Source organism: Gossypium hirsutum, chromosome A13 (assembly GCF_007990345.1).
Source record: "Gossypium hirsutum isolate 1008001.06 chromosome A13, Gossypium_hirsutum_v2.1, whole genome shotgun sequence".
Classification (NCBI taxonomy): Eukaryota; Viridiplantae; Streptophyta; class Magnoliopsida; order Malvales; family Malvaceae; genus Gossypium; species Gossypium hirsutum.
Genome location: NC_053436.1, coordinates 87727557 through 87748270, shown reverse-complemented (window position 1 = coordinate 87748270; position 20714 = coordinate 87727557). Strand labels below are relative to the sequence as shown.

The window sequence follows — 20714 nt, the reverse complement described above, 5'->3', positions numbered from 1 at the left end:
CTAGTGTCATCTTGGTATATTTTGAGTCGTGATTATAGCCATGAGATTTGGCTTGTAAATGTTGGAATATGGCTATTTAAGTTGGCTTGAATTATATGTTGGACAAGTGATATATGTAATGTTTATAAGTTACCATGTGTTTTGGCATGTTTGTAATAGTTGTTGGTATGACTAAGTGGTTTCTCATTTGGTTAGTTATTAGTTGATATATTAATGCTTGAGAAATGGTATATTTCGGTATAATTTATAAATAATGAATTAGTATGATGAGAAGCATGATTTGGTTGATAGAAAGGTGATGAAAATATATTACAAATTTATATGAGATGGATGATTTTGGTATATTGATTCGGTATGTTTTTTATTATGGTATTGAGTAGTTGAAATGGTTGATGATAGATGGCATGATATATGTGTGATTTAGCATGTTTTGGCTGCCCATATATGTATTGAAATAATACCATTTTGATGGCTAGGTGTGCATGAGGAAAATGGTGGAAAATTGGCTTTGCAAATGGCCTATTTTTGTCCCCACGAGTAGAGACACGAGCGTGTGTCTCATTCGTGTGCGACACACGGTCATGTTACACGGCCGTGTGTCCCCTGGGGTGCCCTTCCGAATTAAGGCAGTATACCTTACAGTTTTGGCACAGCTTAGACACACAGGCGTGTCTGCTGGTAGTATCTGGCACACGGGCTGACACATGGGCGTGTGGTCGGCCGTATGACCCAAATCAGTAACCTCCCTAGTTTTCCCACGGCCATGGCACACAGGCGTGTCATTGGTCGTGTGGTACAAGTCAGTATGCATGCCATGTTTTCACACGGTCTGTGACACGGGCGTGTCTGGTGACCGTGTGAGGCACACGACCTATTCACACGGGCGTGTAACCCTTATATGTTTGAAAATTTTCTAAGTCTCTCAAAGTTTGCAAATGTTATCAGTTTAGTCCCGAACCACTTCTAAGCATGTTTTAAGGTCTCGTAGAGCCTTATAAGGGACAATGTGAATGATTTGAATGAATGTTGATTAGAATGCTTAAATGTTTGTAAATGATGTGTATTTTTCGGTAATGTCTTGTAATCCTATTCCAGTGACGGATACGGTTTAGGGGTGTTAACATCCCAAGAATAGAAAATCTTGAACCTCTGAATCTGAAACCACGACCATTGGTTTGCCTATTTTTTGATGACCCTCTTCCCTTCCCTCCGATTCGGTGTTCCACCAGCATCCACAGTCCATAAGATTCTTCCTCCACTCGATTTTTCAAGTCAGATTCCTCAACATCTGATTTACGACTACTAGCCTCACCCTCCTTCTCCGGCATGTCGATACCCAAATAAAGCTCCAAGCTATGTTCGTAAATTTCACATCAAAAGCACACATTTGGAGGTGATTCATATTCCATTTTTTGCATATGTCTATTGATTTTAATTTTTGAGACAACTACTTTCAAAAATCCACACAAACTACTAAATAGGCAAATTGTCACCTCCTTGCTGAAACAATATGCATCAAGTTTGACTACCGGACCAATAATTTGGTCGATTGAATGAAAAAGAGACTCAAAATGAAAGCATTCTGACAAACCATGCATTTTTATCCAAACTATTTAACTATCCACCATACCACTTGAAGCAAAGAACGTTGACGACCATAGCCTGATTGACAAGTACTGCCCAAATATCACCTACGACCCTTCCATTAGCACATTATCAAAATCATCCTTGTCCTAAAATTGTAGAAGGCAAAAATCATTCTCTAAGTCCATAAGTTGAATGTGGCTTCTATGGTTCCACAAAGAGGACACCTTATTGAGTAGCGTATTAAAACTTATACTTCTTCCAAGCATTTTGACTACAAGAGTTCTCGCCATTTTCTTCTCAATAAACTATTGCACTCATTCAGAAAATGTTATCAATGGGATGCCATCAACTATCTCTATAGCCACATCCTCTACTTGTAAGAAAAAATCATCCCCCATAGTATTAGACAAGGTTGGTATTGAATTGGCTCCTAAAAGAGTAGCCTTGTAAGAAAATTTTGTAGCATATTCAACCTGCACCTTTTTCCCATTCACATCCACCACCGGATCAACAAAATCCGGTGCCACATTCGTCTGCCTCCTTACCTTCTTTGTAACCCATCCAATCTCGCTAATCGAGCCTGTAGAGTTCAAACCCACAGCAAAATCAACTATAGACCAAGTTTCAAACATTTTTTTGTGTTAAAAGTGTGTACCATCTTTACAAACTAATTCAAAGACAATATTTGATTTTATTAATACATTTTTAGTTTTCTTAACACATCTATTAACAAAAATTATGGTATATAAATTTAATTCAAAGTTCTTTTTCATAATTTATATTTTATAAAGTTATGTGAATAAATTCAAAATTTTCATGCATGTATATTGTTTTTTTAAATTTATATTACTCGTATGATTAATATTTAGTATTAGAATTAGATGGTAATTACTAAATTACTTAGTTATTATTTTGAAGTTTATATAATTTTTGGGGTTTTTTTTACATAAAAACTAACGAATTTCATTTCACAAAAAGGTTTAGAGTGTATGTATTACAATTGTCACTCTTCTACTGGTTAACGGAAACAGTGGTTGCCCCTACTTAAAGAAAATAAAGGAAATAGCTAAAGTAAAACAAAAATCAGAAAGAAAAATCCTAAAACCTGAATCGACACTCCTAACCAAATTGCAACCTTCTTCTTCATGAACTCGTTCATTAGTCAGAGTAATATTAGAAATCCCTCGTCTTGCTTCCATCAGATTGATGAATTACTGAGAATGCGAGGGATCCTTGTAGATCTGAACCGTCGGAGTCCCCAAGATTCCATTTCCTCTACCCCATCCACTTTCTTCCTTCAGTCCCTTCACAACAAACCTTTTCGGTCCCTATCAACTTCCTCCTCCACCCTTGTCGATGCCTCTTCTATCCAATACCTAAGAGACGACAAGGCCCTTCCTTCATCTGCCAGAGTATGAGCCACCCGATTCATCGACCTAGGTACAGATCTGAAATTGAGCTATTCAAATCTCTTTTCTCTCTCCTTTATTTCTCTAATCAAAGTGGCGATGCTCGATCTATCCTCCTTTAGTGACTATGCTTTTTTCAGAATCCCCCTCAGCCACCAGTTTTTAGAACCGTAACTCTTCTACCACAATTAAAACTTGAAAACAAGCTCATGCCTCCACCGTAGTTGGATCTGCCACGTAAATGTTTAGGTGAGTTTTATTTTTATATTAATGATATGTTAAGTTTAACTTTTAAATAATGTATATATTTGAATTGTGATATTTGTGAGTTAAAAGTATTTCTATGTTAATTTCATTTATATTAAACATTCAACATTAAAAAAAGTTTATTAATTTATGTATTTTAACTTTCACAAAATTTTAACTAGTTTTTAGACATCATGTAAGAAAAATAATTATATAATTATCTTTACCATCATAATTTGAATAACAATTTTAAGATTTAAACAATAAAATGGTACCTAAGTTATACAGCATTACTCAAATTACCCCAGTTGTTAAAAAAAAATTCTCTTGGCCAATTATTTTGTGATTGGTGACAATTTTTAATTAAAAAATCCAAAAATAATGGCTAAATATTATTTCTTTGACTTTTTTTTAAAAAAACTTATAAATATATTCATCTATTTTATTCTTGACTCAATAAATTTGGTGATAGAAAATTCAAAAACCCGTCAAAAATTCATCTGAACCCAATTTTATTCAAGAATCCGTCAAATAATTAGAATAGCGATACGAGGTCATGATTTTGATAGATTAAAATAAAGATTTTCTTAAAAGAAAGAAAATTATTAAGAATTGATAGTTATAAAATTATATTAAAGTAACTTCAGAATATCAACTAATAAACTAAATTAAATTATTAATACGAAGGAAAAAATCACTGTTCTAATTATTCTAATAATTCAGAAACCTTGAATTATACTTATTTAATTAGTCTAAATTGGAAGTTTTTATATTATAAATAATAAATAGAAGAATTAGTGATGAAAATAGCCTAAATGTTTAGTAAGGCTTACAATTGTCTTTTATTTTTACACAAACCTTAAATAAAGTATATTTTTAAGAAGTTATCTTGTTTTTTTTTTTTTTTGAAACTTTTTGTATGAAAAAAAATTAATATGCGAGAAAACTTTAAATTTTTAATTATGTCATGTTGCCCAACAAAAAGTCGGATTTAGAGGAGTTCAAGGATAGAAATAACCAAGACTCATCTCAGTTACAGGACAAATAGAATCCGATCCCCTTTCATATTCCATTTTTTCATTCTCTTCTATGCGACTCTCTAGAGTTCATCTAAGTGATGTGCGCGATACAAAGTTCACGATACAGAACCCTTGTTGTTCATCCTATTGTCTCGGCTCATCCGAAGTAAAATAAATAAAAAAATCTCTTCAAAAATTGAGAATCTCAATGATATATTGTTTTTTATTTCTTTTTATTTATTAGCCTATCCATAAGGATAAGAATGAAACATCAATTCCTTTATTTGAGCTAAAAGAGAATGTACAAGTATTCCTAAAATATTCGAAGTTGTAATTAGTTTCTTATCATTCAATGAGCTTTTTGTATTTGATAAAAATTAGGGGCAATGTGGCTAATGTAATTATAAAAAATCAAACTTATAAATCATAAATACAATAAAATCTAACAATGTAAAATAAAAAGTAAAAACATTTTAATAAAAAAATTTACTGTACCTAATAATGTCATTTGAAGTGTCTAATTTCTAATTTTCTTAAAACATTTTAATTAAAATGTTTAAATAAAGTGAATAGAAGAAAAAACATTACTGTAATGGACAATAATAAAGCTGAATTAGTAATAGTTGCTATATGTAGACATAAATTTAATTACAAATATAAATTAACTAAATTTAAAAAAAATCAAATTTGTTATAAAATAAAGAAAATGGAGAGAATAAAGAACAAAAAAAAATGAAAGCAATAAAGAATGTACTTTATTAATCAAAGGGATGATTACAGTCTTCATCAGAGTCTCTATTTATAGGCATAAGAAGTATAAAAGAAGTAGAGATCTAATTCTAATAACTATTAGAATTTAAAGTATACCAAAACTTTACCTTGATCATGATGAACATCCACTTAATAAGATATTCATAACACTCCCCCTTGGATGCCCATTGGTAGATAATGTGCCTCGTTAAAACCTTATTAGGAAAAACCCTGTGGGATAAAAACCTAATGAAGGAAAAGAGTACACAGTCTTCTATTACAAGCTGCCTCATTAAAAACCTTCACCAGGAAAATCCAATGGGAAAAAACATTGGTTAAAGGAAAAGAGTACAACTTATTTTAGACTCATTCTAATGGAAATGTTACATTTGTAACACCTCAAACCCGGCCTGGACATTATGATCGGATCAGGCGATGTCACATGGTAGGGTATTTAAAAAAAACGTAACTTTGCTTAAAACAATTTCCGTTTATAAACTTTTCATTATTACTTATTAACTCTAAAATTGTGTTATTTAATCAGTAGAAAGTTTTCAAAACGTTTATTCAAAGTGGAAGCTTTTAAAACAATTTGCGTATTTGTGTGTATTTTGTTGAAACGTTGTTTCTTTTGAAAACTTGAGTTTTCCTAATACTAGCAGTAATAAACCGAAACCAACAAAAATCCCAAACTAAAATAAAAATCCATAGAGGCCATATTTACAATAAAATACCAAAATAAAACCTAAAATCATAAATAAGTGCGAAACAGTGTCAAGAGATCGTGTGCCACCATCGAGTCCTCCGCTGCACCGATCCGTCAAGTCTGGGGATTACCTGGATAGATTAAACCAAAGAGGTGAGTTTACGTAAACTCAGTGTGTAATCCCCATATAAACAAACAGACAATATGCACAAGATTGCAGCATGGGCCTAAGCCATTTTCAGTAACAGTATCAGTCATGCAGTTGGGCCTTAGCCCATCAACGTATCAGTAGCATTAATAGATATGCAGTCACAAAATCCTACCCAGCCAGCCTCTACACACCATCTCCGTCTAACCCTACACTCCATGTGGGGATATAATCAACCCACCCATCACTACACTCCCAAAAGTACTGAATGCGGCACTAAACAGTGGTTTGCGCTGAGCTGCCAGTAAATTAGGCCCGAGTCCTTTCAGTACACTTCCTCCAAACAATACCAACCCCTATCCCAATGCAATGCAACATATAATAATAATATACTATATCATGGCAACGGTGCATACAATATCAATTCATTAAATATCATCATCCTCGATAACATGTAAATATATATACGTCAGCCAAACAGTCATTTCAGTCAGCTAGGGGTCTAAGTCGTTCTTATCGACCCTACAACAGGTTCATAATCGACTTGCGCGACCCATGCAACTTTAGGAAACATTTCAGTAAAATGGGCTTACACGCCCATTTGGCTTGCCCGTATGGGCCCACATGCCCGTGTAGCCCACACGACAGAGATTGGCCTTGGCCATGTGATCACACGGCCTGGCTCAAATTACCACACGCCCGTGTAGCTCACACGGCCCAAGTTGGTTAAGCTCTTGTGTCGTACACGGCCCACCTAACCATCATACGGCAGTGTCTAATGTGCGCAACCTGGCTCCTCGATCACACGCCCTTGTTCTATCACACGGCCTACCACACGGGTGACCACACTCCCATGTGGCGTCGATAGAATGGTTTTTGGCTTTCGTCAAAACCTCATTTTTTTACATTTTCGAGTACACACCTGGTTCGTTTTCGCTCCCAAAACACAATCTCGTATTCTAGACCCTATGATTGACATTACCAAGGTCCAACTTTAGTAATACAAGCAAACACTAAACCAAAATATTTAATAATTGAACCGTTAGAAGATCAAAAACGTACTCTAAATATTTACCAACAGCGAACCAAAATCCTTTAAAACAACTAGCCACGCAACGATAAAATAGGGACAAAAATATACTTACAAAACACGCCTTCAATCACTGATCAGACTGAAAACCAAAAGAAAAACTAAACAAAGAGGTGGAGCAAAAAGCAAAATTCGGTAGAGAGAAAGTAAGGAAAGGATTCTGAGGTCAGAAAGAAAAGAGAATTTTGGGGAAACAGGAAAATTGATCACACAAAAAATAATATCCTTGTTCACACAAAGACTTGAACTCCTGACCTCCTACCTGCCAACACACACCCTAGCTTGCAGACCAGTAGGCCCATTTTATTATGGAATTACAATTAATTGAACTTAAGCCTACGACCAGAGATAGGGCTTGATTTAGAAGAAAAACAAAATTTTGCCCAAAACATGACTTGAACTAGGGACCTCACATACACAGCTAGAACACTTAACCACTGAAGCAGATGCACAGTTGTGTCATATTTTAACAGGACATAAATATGAGATTTTCTGGGCATTACAACTCTACCCCTTAAAAGAAAATTTCGGCCTCGAAATTTACCTGATTAGAATAGATGAGGATATCGCTGACGCATAGTATCCTCAGGCTCCCATGTAGCCTCCTCAATGTTATAATTACGACAAAGAACCTTAACCAGTGGAATAAATTTCCTTCTCAAAATCTTAACGTCCGATCCAGAATCTAAACCAGTTCCTCCTTAAAGGTCAGATCTGGCCTAACCTCAATCTCCTTAACGGGGACGATGTGCATGGGATCAGAGTGGTAGCGCCTTAACATTGAAACATGAAACACATTGTAGCGACGTAAAAATTTTTAGTTTGGGGTCGCTAATTGTGGCGATCTATTGAAAACTTGGAAACTGAAATTTTATTTTAGAATAAACAAGGAGTCGCCACCGATCCCTTTTTTATAGGTGTGATCGGACACCTATTAGATCTATTTTTTAAACAAAAGAAGGCTGAGTTTACGTCTACGTTAAAATCCAGAGAAAAATTAGGGTTCGAGAGTCAGTTACGCGCGAGGAAGGTATTAGCACACTCACGACGCCCAAAATTGGAATCGTATAAACATGTGTTGTCTTGATTTTCAAAAATACGAATTCAATGCAACATTTAGTCGTGATTCGATTGCAAAGACGAGAAGTTTTAGTTTTAGTTTTTTCAGTTTTTGAGAAGGGTATACCATTTTAACACGAGCTGATAAATTTCATCCAACATAGCGATGAAACTTACGACTTAATGTTAAATCGATACATTACCTTGATTATTGAAATTGATTAAAACATGGGAAAGATATTTATAAAGTGAGAATTTTAAGTAAATCAACGATGCAAATAATGACATTATTAATGAAAAATATTAACATGAACACTAGAGCATTAGAAAAACAATAACAATGATATTTACAAAAGAAATAATAATAAAAAAAACAAGTCATGAACAAATATAAAATACACTTAGTAATAATAATATAAGATAATATGTACATAAGATAATATGCAAAAATATAATACATGACATATATACATGACGCATGAAAGTATAATGCCTAAAAGATATATGTGTAATAATACTAAATATATATATACTAGATACATGTACACATAGTATGAATGAACATGTGCAATATATTAGGAACAATATAGACAAGGAAAATACATTTATATACTAATAATAATAAAAGATGTATGTACACCAAATAATAATATATAAGTGGCAATAATGAAAATAATGAGTATAAAAATGAATAATATGACATACGAAAATAACACAAATAAAAGAGTATATATATGTATAATAAAACATGGGTACTAATTATGTAATAAAATATAATAATATATATAGTATGGTATTAAAACATAGATATAAAAACACAATACTAAAATATACATATAATATATAAAGGTATATATATAGTAAAGTATTAAAAATTTTGTGCAAGATATATATATATAATATGATGTTAAGAGTATACATATAAAATATAATGTTAAAAGTATGTATGCATAGTGTACAAATGTATATATAATATGACATTAAAATATTTACATAACATATACATATATTGGAGATAATGATGTCAAAGAAAACTATTATAATATTGCATGTATATATATCTATATGTATATTTAAGGACATATAATGAGACACATATTAAAGTTAATGATAATCAACAATGATGACATAAAAACATATACATATATAACACGGCATTCACTATGTTAGCAATTATAATAGTAACGATATTAAAATACAATATAATATAACAAAATACATCATATATATAAATCTATGTACATAAATAAAAGTATACACTATTATAATAATATAACAATATTATTAAATTACCAAAAACAAATATAATAAAGATATTGAAATAAAAATAAACCTATACGTGTAAATATATACATATATACTAGAACAAATATATATAATAATAATAATAAATATAACAACAATATTGAAAATACATATATATATAACATAATATTTAAAAGACATATAATAAATACATTTAATATAACAAATATAAATATTATAACAAATAAAATACAGAAAATGAAAACAAGTAAATTAAAAATAAAGCAGTAAATTAACCAAAGGACTAAATTGAACTTAAAACAACATTTTGGGGCGAAATTAGAAATAAAATAGCAGGGAAGGACCAAAATGCCACGCGCGCATAACTTAGGAGGGTTAAAACAGCAAATATTCCCTTTCACCAAAACGCTGTGCAGCACGGAGGGACTAGATCGCAAATCAGATTAAATTTTAGGGCCGATTTATAAATAAATATAAACCTGATTTAAAACACAAAAATGCGGAAGGACCGATTGCACAAATATCCCATTAAGTTAAAAACACGCGGATCCTGAAGCGGGTTCGGGTCGAATCGGGTCGGGCCAAGTAAAACGACATCATTTTTTAGTCTAAGTTTGGGCACCAAAATGGTGCCGTTTTGGTAGGCTATAAATAGCCTAAAAATCTGAAAAAAAAAACATTTGGACAGGGAAAAGAAAAAAAATGAGGGAGAGGGGAGCACGGGGTGATTTCCGGTGGGGAAACCGGTCACCGGACGGTCATCGGAGGCTCGCCGGCGCCGGCGCAGGCTCTGGCCACCGTACACGGTGGCCGAAAGTTCAAAAAGGTTCATTTTTTTGTTATTTTTATTTTATTATCTTATTATATTTTAATATGTATGGTAGATTAAAACAGGTTAAAAAAACGAAATAGAAATAGGAAAAAAATAATCACCTTTCGGTTTTAGTTTCAGTTTCTTTGATCTGAGATGTTCTTTTTGCTTGGCTGCTATTTTTTTGTGTCTAAGTACTGAGGGAAATGCTATTGTTGCTTACTATTTGAAATGGTTTGTTCTTATTTCTTTTTGTTTTCAAAACTGACGAAAAAAGGAACCCCCTTTTTACATTGTATGTTTTGATTATATACTGCTCTCTTCTTGCTTGCTGTCTATTCTCTTTTAATGCTTGCAGGGGATGGTGCAATATGGAGGACGGTGGAGCGGTTTTTGAGGCAACGTCAGAGGGCATGGGGCCGTCAGAGGGTTGGTGGGGCGCTAGGCAGGTTTAGGGTTTTAGAAACTGAAACCCTAATGTCTAAAATTGGGCTTCTGGGCTTCGGGTTGAGTGTTTAGGTTATAGGTAGATTTGGGTTTAGGTGGGTTGGGGCTGAATATTGCAAACGGGCTTGTGGGTAACATTGGGCTCCAGGTAGCTGATTGGGTAGGGTTTGGATAATGGGCTTAATGATTTGGGTAATGTATTGGGAATGGGTTTGATTTGGGTTAAGGTTTGGGGGGTTATTGGGTCTGATGTAAATGGGTTGAGGTTGGGTTAATGTTTTGTTGTATTGGGTCCAAAATTGGCCTGTACAGCTGCCCCTCTTTGCTCATTGTCGTGCAACGGGAATGGAGCAAAGACATAATGAAAGGCCAATTTTGCCCAGTCTTGCTGAGTCTTGACTTCATTGGTGCTCTTCTTGTTCAAATAGTCTTCTTCCAGTCCATCGTATCTTGTAGCTTTGGTCCATTGCATCTTCTGATGTATGCCTTGTAGCTTCAATCTACTTCAATGTAACTTCAAAGATATGAGATTTGTAGCTTTGATCTGCTTCCATGCAGCTTCATAAAGATGAGGTCTACAGCTTCAATCTGCTCTTCTATCGCTTCAGTGAGATAGGGTTTGTGATCTTCTCTTCTGTAACTCTAAAAAGGCAAGCTTTGATATCTTCGATCAGCTCCACTGCAACTTCAGGGGGACGAGACTTGCAACTTTGACCTACTTTACTGCAACTTCAAGGAGGCCAAATGGTGTCTTTCATCAGCTCCAATCTTTATTCTTGCTCGGCATGTGATCTTGAGCTCAACTCATTTCTCGCAATATGAATTGACTCTTTAAAAATAGATATTAAAAGGCTCAACTCACCTCTCGCAATATGAGTTGACTTTTTGAAAAACAGAAATTAAAAGGCTCAACTCACCTCTCTCAATATGAGTTGACTTTTTGAAAAACAGAAATTAAAAGGCTCAACTCACCTCTTGCAATATGTGTTGACTTTTTGAAAAACAAAAATTAAAAGGCTCAACTCACCTCTCGCAATATGAGTTGACTTTTTGAAAAACAGAAATTAAAAGGCTCAACTCACCTCTCGCAATATGAGTTGACTTTTTGAAAAACAGAAATTAAAGGCTCAACTCACTTCTCGCAATATGAGTTGATTTTTGAAAGACATAAATGGAAAACAGAAATTGAAATTACCTCAGCGTGCCCCGAGGCTTAACTCACCTCTCGCAATATGAGTTGATTTTGGAAACATGAATTAAAACAGAAATTGGAAGAATAGAAATTGAAAATACCTCAGCGTGTCCTGAGGCTCAACTCACCTCTCGCAATATGAGTTGATTTTTGAAAATCAGAAATAGAAATTGAAATTACCTCAGCGTGTCCTGAGGATCAACTCACCTCTCGCAATATGAGCTGATTCTTTTGAAACATAAATTGAAAGAACAGAACATGTGAACCGAGGTTCAACTCATATCTCGCAATGTGAGTTGATTTTTTTGAAAAACAGAAATTAAAATTACCTCAGCGTGCCCCGAGGCTCAACTCACCTCTCGCAATATGAGTTGATTTTTGAAAAATATAAATTAAAAACAGAAATTAAAAGGCTGAACTCTTCTCTCGCAGTATGAGTTGATTTTTGAAAACATGAATTAAAACATCAAAATACCAAAACCTGTCATTGGTAGAAATCAAATGTCTTTTCCTTTGATTCAGTACAACTATCACCACACCCTCTTGCTCTACTGGAATACCTGTATATGTCATGCATGATGTCATCATGATATGCACATGTTTATCTTAAATGCCTTTATGCCTACATGATTATGCTATGCGCCTTAGGCATGTTTATCGTATGCCCCTTTTTCGTCACGATTTTTGATGATCTGCGTTCATTGCTTTGACTCTTGACTTTCTCTTCAAGCTTTGTACCCGTCTTCAAGCTTCGCGAGTAATCGACGTTTCTCAGATATCACTCTTTTGTCCCTGGTTGAACTTTGTCCTTACTTTGAGGCTCTTGTATTTGTCAAATTTTCATTCAAGTAATGCTTAACATTTCTTTTGTTTAGAGTATGTCATTTCATTATTTATCATGTAAATAAACACATAATGAGATGCATGAAAATGGTTAGGTAGGGGCAAAAAGGCTACCTCACATTTATTTATTTTAAATGTAGCAAACAAAGAAAGTTAATCAATGATAGTAAAAAGTGTCATCAAGAGAAAAGGGATCGCATTCAATGGATACAAATGCTCTAGATATTCAACATATGAACTCTTCTACGTTCCTTCATCTAGAATCTTTTAGAACATGGCTTCTTGCGTAGAAGATTTCGAGCTTTCCAAAAATGCTTCAAATACTGTAGTCTCGCTGTTTGACCCACTGTTCAAAATGCCTTGCTCTTTAAGTCCAGTGTTTGTTTCGTTAGGATGCCCTTTTCGGGTTTTCATCCTAATCTTTTGTGTTAATCAAGACGCCCTTTTCAGATTTTCACCTTGATCCCATTTTTTTTTAAGATGCCCTTTTGGGTTTTCATCTTGATTTTCTTTTTTCAAGCATAATATTTCTTCACAGCATCTGAATTCACTGGATTCGGTAACTCCTTCCCATCCATCTCGGTGAGAATCAAAGCTCCACCTGAGAATTCCTTCTTTACGACGTATGGTCTTTCCCAATTTGGTGCCCACTTTCCTCGGAAGTCTTTTTGTATTGGGAGAATCTTTCTCAGCACGAGTCCTCCTTCGTGGAATTCTCTTGGCCGTACTTTCTTATCATGGGCTGCGATCATTCTCTTCTAGTACATCTGTCCATCGCAGATTGTCTTCATACGTTTTTCTTCAATAAGGTTTAACTGGTCATATCGAGCTCGAACCCATTCTGTTTCTTCTAGTTTTGATTCCATTAAGACTCGTAGAGAGGGGATCTCAACTTCGATGGGTTGCACAGCTTCCATGCCATAGACCAAAGAGAAAGGAGTTGCTCCCATAGATGTTCACACATATGTACGATATGCATACAAAGCAAATGGTAGCTTCTCGTGCCAGTCTTTATATGTCTCGATCATTTTTCCAATAATCATCTTAATATTCTTGTTGGCCGCTTCAACAGCTCCGTTCATTTTCGGGCGATAGGGTGATGAGTTATGATACTTTATTTGGAATTGTTCACACACATCATTCATCATCTTGTTGTTCAGATTCATGGCGTTATCTGAAATGATTCTTTCAGGCAAACCATATCGACAAATGATTTCCTTTTTCAAAAGCCTACAAACTGTAGCCTTCGTCACATTGGCAAATGAAGCAGCTTCTATCCATTTTGTGAAGTAATAAATGACCACAAAAATGAACCGGTGTCCATTAGAAGCTTTTAGAGAGATTGGCCCTATAACATCCATGCCCCACATAAAAAAAGGCCACGGAGAAGCCATGACATGAAGGGGCGAAAGAGCTACATGAATTTTATCACCATAAATTTGACATTTGTGGCATGTTCGTGTGAAACTAATGTAGTCACTTTCCATCGTCAGCCAGTAATAACCGAGTCTCATAATTTTTCTGGCCATAGTGAAACCATTAGCGTGTGTCTCACAAATTCCTTCATGGACATCTTCAAGTATTTTTCTGGCTTCAACAGCATCCACGCATCTCAAGAGCACCTGATCTTTTCCTCTTTTGTATAGGATGTCTCCATCAAGAATAAATCTCGCTGCCATTCTTCTGATTGTTCTTCTGTCGTTCACATTTGCTTGTTCGGGATACCTTTGATTCTTGATGTATTCTAAGATATCATGGAACCATGGCTGCCCATCTGGCTCTTTTTCAATGCTGAAACAATGTGCAGGGACTTCATATATGCTCATTTGAAGAGGCATTATTTCTGTTTCTCTGTTTGCTTTAAACATTGAAGCCAAAGTGGCCAGGGCATCAGCTAACTGGTTTTCTTCTCGTGGGAAGTAATTAAAAGTTATTTCTTTGAATTCTTTAATCAACCCTGCCACGAGATCACTGTATTTGACTAATTTTGAATCCCCCACTTCCCAATCTCCATGGATCTGATAAATCACCAATGCTAAGTCTCCATATACCTCTAAAGTTTGGATGTTTCGTTCAATTGCTGCACGAAATCCCATGATACAGGCTTCATATTTCGCTATGTTATTGGTACAGAAGAAATTCAACCTGGCAGTGAACGAATAATGGTTCCCTTCTGGTGATACTAAGACTGCTCCAATCCCATGCCCCAATGCATTTGATGCACCATCAAAGCTCATCTTCCATGACTTTTCTTTTGATGACTCACATTCTTTTTCTATAATGCACATTAAGTCTTCATCTGGGAAATCAAATTTCAATGGCTCGTATTCCTCCGTTGTTTGAGTTGCTAAGAAGTCAGCTATTGCACTCCTTTTTATCGACTTTTGGCTCACATAGACGATGTCATATTCTGATAGTAAGATCTGTCATCGTGCCATTCTTCCTAAGAGTGCGGGTGATTCCATCATGTACTTTATTGGGTCCAACTTTGAAATTAGCCATGTCGTATGATACAGCATATATTGCCTGAGTCTCTGAGCTACCCAAACCAGAGCACAGCAGTATTTTTCTACGGATGAATACTTTGCCTTATATTCAGTAAACTTTTTGCTGAGGTAGTAGATCGCCTTTTCTTTCTTTCCTGACTCGTCATGTTGCCCCAGTACGCAACCCATTGAATTCTCGAACACAGTCAAATACAATATCAATGGTCTTCCCAGCATTGGTGGTACTAGCACTGGAGGATTAGACAAATACTGTTTTATCTTGTCAAAAGCCACTTGACACTCCTCGTTTTATTCTCCAGGATTATGTTTTCGAAGGAGTCGAAAGATTGGGTCGCATTGGTTGTTAAGTTGAGCGATAAATCGGGCGATGTAGTTTAATCTCCCTAAAAATCCTCTGACTTCCTTTTGCGTGCGCGGGGGTGGTAACTCTTGAATGGCTTTTATTTTATCTAGATCAATTTCAATACCTCTCTTGCTGACAATGAAGCCAAGCAATTTTCCTGAGGTACCCCCAAACGTACATTTGGCCGGATTGAGCTTTAGCTGGAACTTTCTCAGAATGTCGAACAACTTCTTTAGGTTCGCTACATGCTCTTCTTCCCCTCGGGACTTAGCAATCATATCATCGACGTAGACCTCTATTTCTTTATGCATCATGTCATGGAATAATGTTACCATAGCCCTCTGATATGTTGCCCCAGCATTCTTTAACCCAAATGGCATCACCTTGTAGCAGAATGTTCCCCACATTGTTACAAAAGTAGTTTTCTCCATATCCTCAGGGGCCATCTTGATCTGATTATACCCCGAGAATCTATCCATGAAAGAAAACAAAGAGTGCTTTGCTGTGTTATCCACCAATGTATCAATGTGTGGTAAGGGAAAATTATCTTTGGGACTTGCTCGATTTAGGTCACGATAATCCACGCACATTCGTACTTTGCCATCTTTCTTTGGTACCGGGACTATGTTAGCCACCCATTCTGGATATTTGGATGCTTGTAGGAAGCCATCATCAAATTGCTTCTTGACTTCCTCTTTTATTTTCAACAACATTTCGGGTCTCATCCGTCTTAACTTTTGTTGAACGGGTTTGCATTCTGGCTTTATGGGAGCTTATGGACCACTACATCTTCTCCAATCCTGGCATGTCTTGATATGACCAGGCGAATACATCTTTGTACTCGCGGAGCAAAGCAATCAAATTATGCTTGGTGTCCTCTGAAATAGAAGTCTCAATTTTCACTTCTTGCTTCTTTTCTTCAGTTCCCAAATTTATTGTTTCAACAGATTCTTGATGAGGCAAAATTTGTTTATCCTCTTGTTCCACCATTCTTAGCAAGTCAGGAGACGAGACATAGTCTTCAGCATTTTCTTCGACTTCAAATTCTCCTAAACAAACAGTCTTCTCAAAATCGATTTCAGGACTCGTAACGGGTTTGTTCATGCTGTTGATATCCGAGCACCTGAAAGTTGAATGGAAAAGGAAACTATAGAGGGGCATCCAAGTATTGGACCAACAAACGAAATGTTATGGCATGGTATGAGGCAAATGTATAGATAGGCTATGAAATGAGGAGATGATTATGAAATTAGTGATAATGCGAAAGATCGTGACAAAATGCATCTTCATTGATATTCATTTAAATGATAAAGAGTGAATGCAAGCTCTTACAAAAGAATTCTATTATATCTAAGGACACAATAGAGGGTTAATGTTTGAGCATTACTCTGAAGACTTATAAACTACAAGAAGGTCCTCAGTAGTCCAATTGTTCAACATGAAACCAGGAGGACAAGGGCGTATCGTTGAAACATCTTTAATAGCCTCACTTCCTTTGTCAATGACATTTATACTGACATTCTGAAGACCCCTTTCAATTAATAACAGCATGCTTTGTATATTAACCTGTCCGGGGTATATCATTCCCGCAAATGTAAATGTTTTTGACAAAGGAGGGTATGTTATGGGCTCCCATTCTATTTCTCAGCCCAAAGTTCTCGCAATTCTTCTCTCCTGATCCTTCTTCCACTATTTTCGTCTTTGACGCATTTCCGGCTGGAACCCCAAACCGTATCGGGCCTTGTGGTGCACTGGCTTTAGAGCCCTGACTATTCCTTACAGATATCTCCCTAAACCTTTTCTCACTCGAGCTCCCCTTCCTACAGTCAGTTTGACACCCATCCTGGTATTTCTTGACAATTTTGGCGCGAGAATTCTGTTTCCCTCAGCGACGAATGTGGCATTGACAAATTCAAGGGATCGGAAGGAACATTCTAAAGCATCTTTACTCACTTCAATGTATGGTTTGTCGGTAGAAATAGATGCTACAATATCTTCTTCTCCCTCGACGGTGACCAAACAGCCATCCATGATGAATTTCACCTTTTGATGGAGGGATGATGGGACTGCTCCAGCAGAATGGATCCAAGGTCTTCCCAAGAGACAATTGTAATGGTGTAATGTCCATGACTTGAAACTCAACATCATATATATAGGGACCCACTTCTAGAGGGATCTCTATTTTTCCCATGACTTCTCGTCTTGTTCCATTAAATGCCCTTACTGTAGAATGGCAGGGCCTTAGATAGGACAAATCCATCGGAATCCTAGAAAGTGTGGCCAAAGGCATGACATTGAGTGCCGATCCATTGTTGATGAGCACGTTCGGTATTATATAGCCCTTACAACGGGTTGTGATATACAATGCTTTCACTGAGCCTCTACCATTGGGCAGTATTTCATCATCACTAAAAGAAATGAAATTATCCGCATTCAAGTTGTTCACCCACCTATCCAGTTTTTCAACGGATATATTGTTTGCCACGTAAGCTTGATTCAACACCTTTAACAAGGCGTTCCAGTGAGGTTCCGAATTCAACAGTAGAGATAATACCGAGATTCGCGCTGGCTGTTTACTCAATTGTTCTACCACGTTGTACTCATTGTACTTGATAAATTTTAAGAATTCCTGTGCTTCCTCCTCGTTCACAGGCTTTTTAGCTTCTTGTTCAGGCACAGTTTCATGCTCATCTTCGGTCACGTGCATCAGTGCTTTTCCTTTCTGTTTCAAGTCACTATTCTTCTTCACTGGCTCAATCTCTTTGGAATAACATCTTCCACTACGAGTGAAATGACCTACTTCCCCAACACTTCCAGTCATGGCTTTGGGTTTTTCATCTTCAGGTGTGACGATATTGACGTCATATTTCCATGGTACTGCTTTATTGTCCTTGTAGGGGAAAGGAGATGGTACCTCGATTATCACTTTTGGTTTCACTGGCTCTTTCTTTGCGTCATAATAAATTATTAACGGTCGGTCGGTGCTATACGGGAAACCTGACGATTGATGGTCAGAGGCGCATATTTCTCCTCTATCGGCCTCTTCGCCTTTATAAAAAATCCCAATCTCCTTATTGTCCATCATATTTTGTAGTAATCTCCTGAACTCTTCGCAGGATTGAATGTCGTGCCCCTCAATACCATGCAATTCGCAAAAACTTTGATCTTTTGTATTTCTTCCCTTGAATACTCTGTTAAGATGACAGAGCAACCCCTTTTCAACTAGCACCTCCCAGATTTTCTGCAGAGGTGTTCTTATTTCAAAAACCCATCTTCTACTTTGTCGTTTGTCCTCCTCTCCCACTGCGCTCACATTCCCTTCGTCGTGGTTTGGGAATGGGTTCCCAGATGTACCGCTAGTGCCATCAAATCGCAGAATACTCGCATCGATGAGTCATTGAACTCTCTTTTTGAAGGCCAAGTAATTTTTCGTAGAGTGCCCCTAGTTCCCGGCATGGTATGCACAACTAGCATTTGGATCGTACCATTTCGGGTATGGAGGTTTTAGGGGTGCCATGTAATGGGAAGATATTAATTGCTTCTTCAAGAGTTTTGGGTACAGTTCCCCATACGACACAGGAATAGGGGTGAATTGCGGTCTCTTGGGATTGGGTCTTGTTGGTCTTGGTTCATTTCTGGGTTGGTTTTGAGTGGGTAGAATGTTTTGTGGGAATGTAGTGACGGGCCTTTGGTTGTTCATGGCTTATACAGGGTAGGAAGGAGGTGGTGCTTGGTAGTAAGGGGTCTGAGGAGGATAATAGAAATTCGAGGAAGGATAATTTCGAGGTCGGGGTTGGTTTGGATATGGATTAAGGGTATAACGGCTTCCCATTCCCACCATATGGGCTTCTGGTTCTTTCTTCTTCATGTGCGCTACCTTTCTTGAACTTTTTTGACCCTCCATTCTACTGCTCTTGACGGCATTCTCTATAAGCTCACCAGATATTACAATATCCGCGAAGTCCTTCGTGGCACTTCTCACTAGCTTGTCATAGAATGGTGCTCTCAGAGTATTGATGAAAAGGACTGTTAACTCAGTCTTAGTCAGTGGAGGCTCTACTTAGGCCGAGGCATCTCTCCACATTTGTGCATACTGTCTAAAGGTTTCTGCTGGTTTCTTTTCCATCATTTGTAGGGTCATTCGATCAGGCACCATATCCAATACATGCTTATACTGCTCACAGCAGGCTGACGCCAAGTCCTTCCAGGATTGGATCTTTTCCCTACTAAGCTGGTTGTACCACCGAAGAGCCGATCCTACGAGACTATCCTGAAAACAATGTATGAGTAGCTTGTCTTCATTCACGTAACCAGTCATTTTCCGGCAAAACATGACAAGATGCGCCTTTGGACATCTCGTGCCATCGTATTTTTTGAAATCTAGTACTTTAAATTTTGGAGGCAGAACCAGATCGGGTACCAAACTAAGCTCTTTGGCACTCAATGTAGAGAAGGCTTCAGTACCCTCTATTGCTTTAAGTCTTTCCTCTAAGCTCCTATACTTCTCTTGAACCTCGTGATCACCGATATTCAACTTCGCTATTTCTGCTGGATTGTCCAAATCTAGAACGAGTGGATCAGCAGGACTAGCCCCCGGGTTTGATACAAACATTCTTTGTCCTACGTGAGCAGGTGGCACCGCCCGTTGCTCCATGTCTGTGGGTTCCCCTTGGGTGTACCCTCTTTGTGTTGCGTGGGTGTGCGGCAGAGTGAATCCTGGGGAATAGAGCGGATCTTGACTGTGATTAACTCTTGACTGAGGTTTCTCGATGCCAGGGCTCTGCATGGGTCCCTTTCCTTTAACTAAAGCTGACATCATTTCCATCATCTTGGCCATTTGATCCTTCTGTTCGAGTGATTCTTCTTGAGATATCACCATTAAATCTCTTGTCTCTTGTTGCGACTTGGCCAACTGCTCTTGTAATTCCCTTTGGACTCTTTCCATTCTTTCGATTCTTTCATTGAATTCAGCCTCCATTGCCCTAGTTTGTCGACGCGTTCTATACAAATGACGTGGTTCCAAGCTTGTGGTATTACAACTGCGAATTGTATATTTTAACCTTAGCGAATGATTATGGGATATGCAATGAATGAATGAATGAATGCATAAATGAATGCCAATCATGAAGGAAATGCAAGAAATTGGTGTTGATTTCAAGATAGCCCCTATTTAGGCATTTTATTCATCAAAAGAGTTCATTACAGAACATTTTGCCATTTTTGATTCAGCCATTACACAAACTTCCTAGCTATATTGCCGTATTTCTTTACTCGTGCTAAAAATTCTGATA

At 36.8% G+C, this 20714-nt stretch overlaps 1 long non-coding RNA gene across 1 annotated transcript; it reads left to right on the top strand.

The window, feature by feature from the left end:
* The first annotated feature begins 2638 nt into the window (after positions 1 to 2638).
* On the top strand, positions 2639 to 11165 carry LOC121212127 (uncharacterized). The gene is made up of 3 exons (XR_005907327.1): positions 2639 to 3027; positions 3137 to 3245; positions 9969 to 11165. It is a non-coding gene; the product is annotated as an uncharacterized lncRNA (long non-coding RNA).
* The last annotated feature ends 9549 nt before the right edge of the window (positions 11166 to 20714 follow it).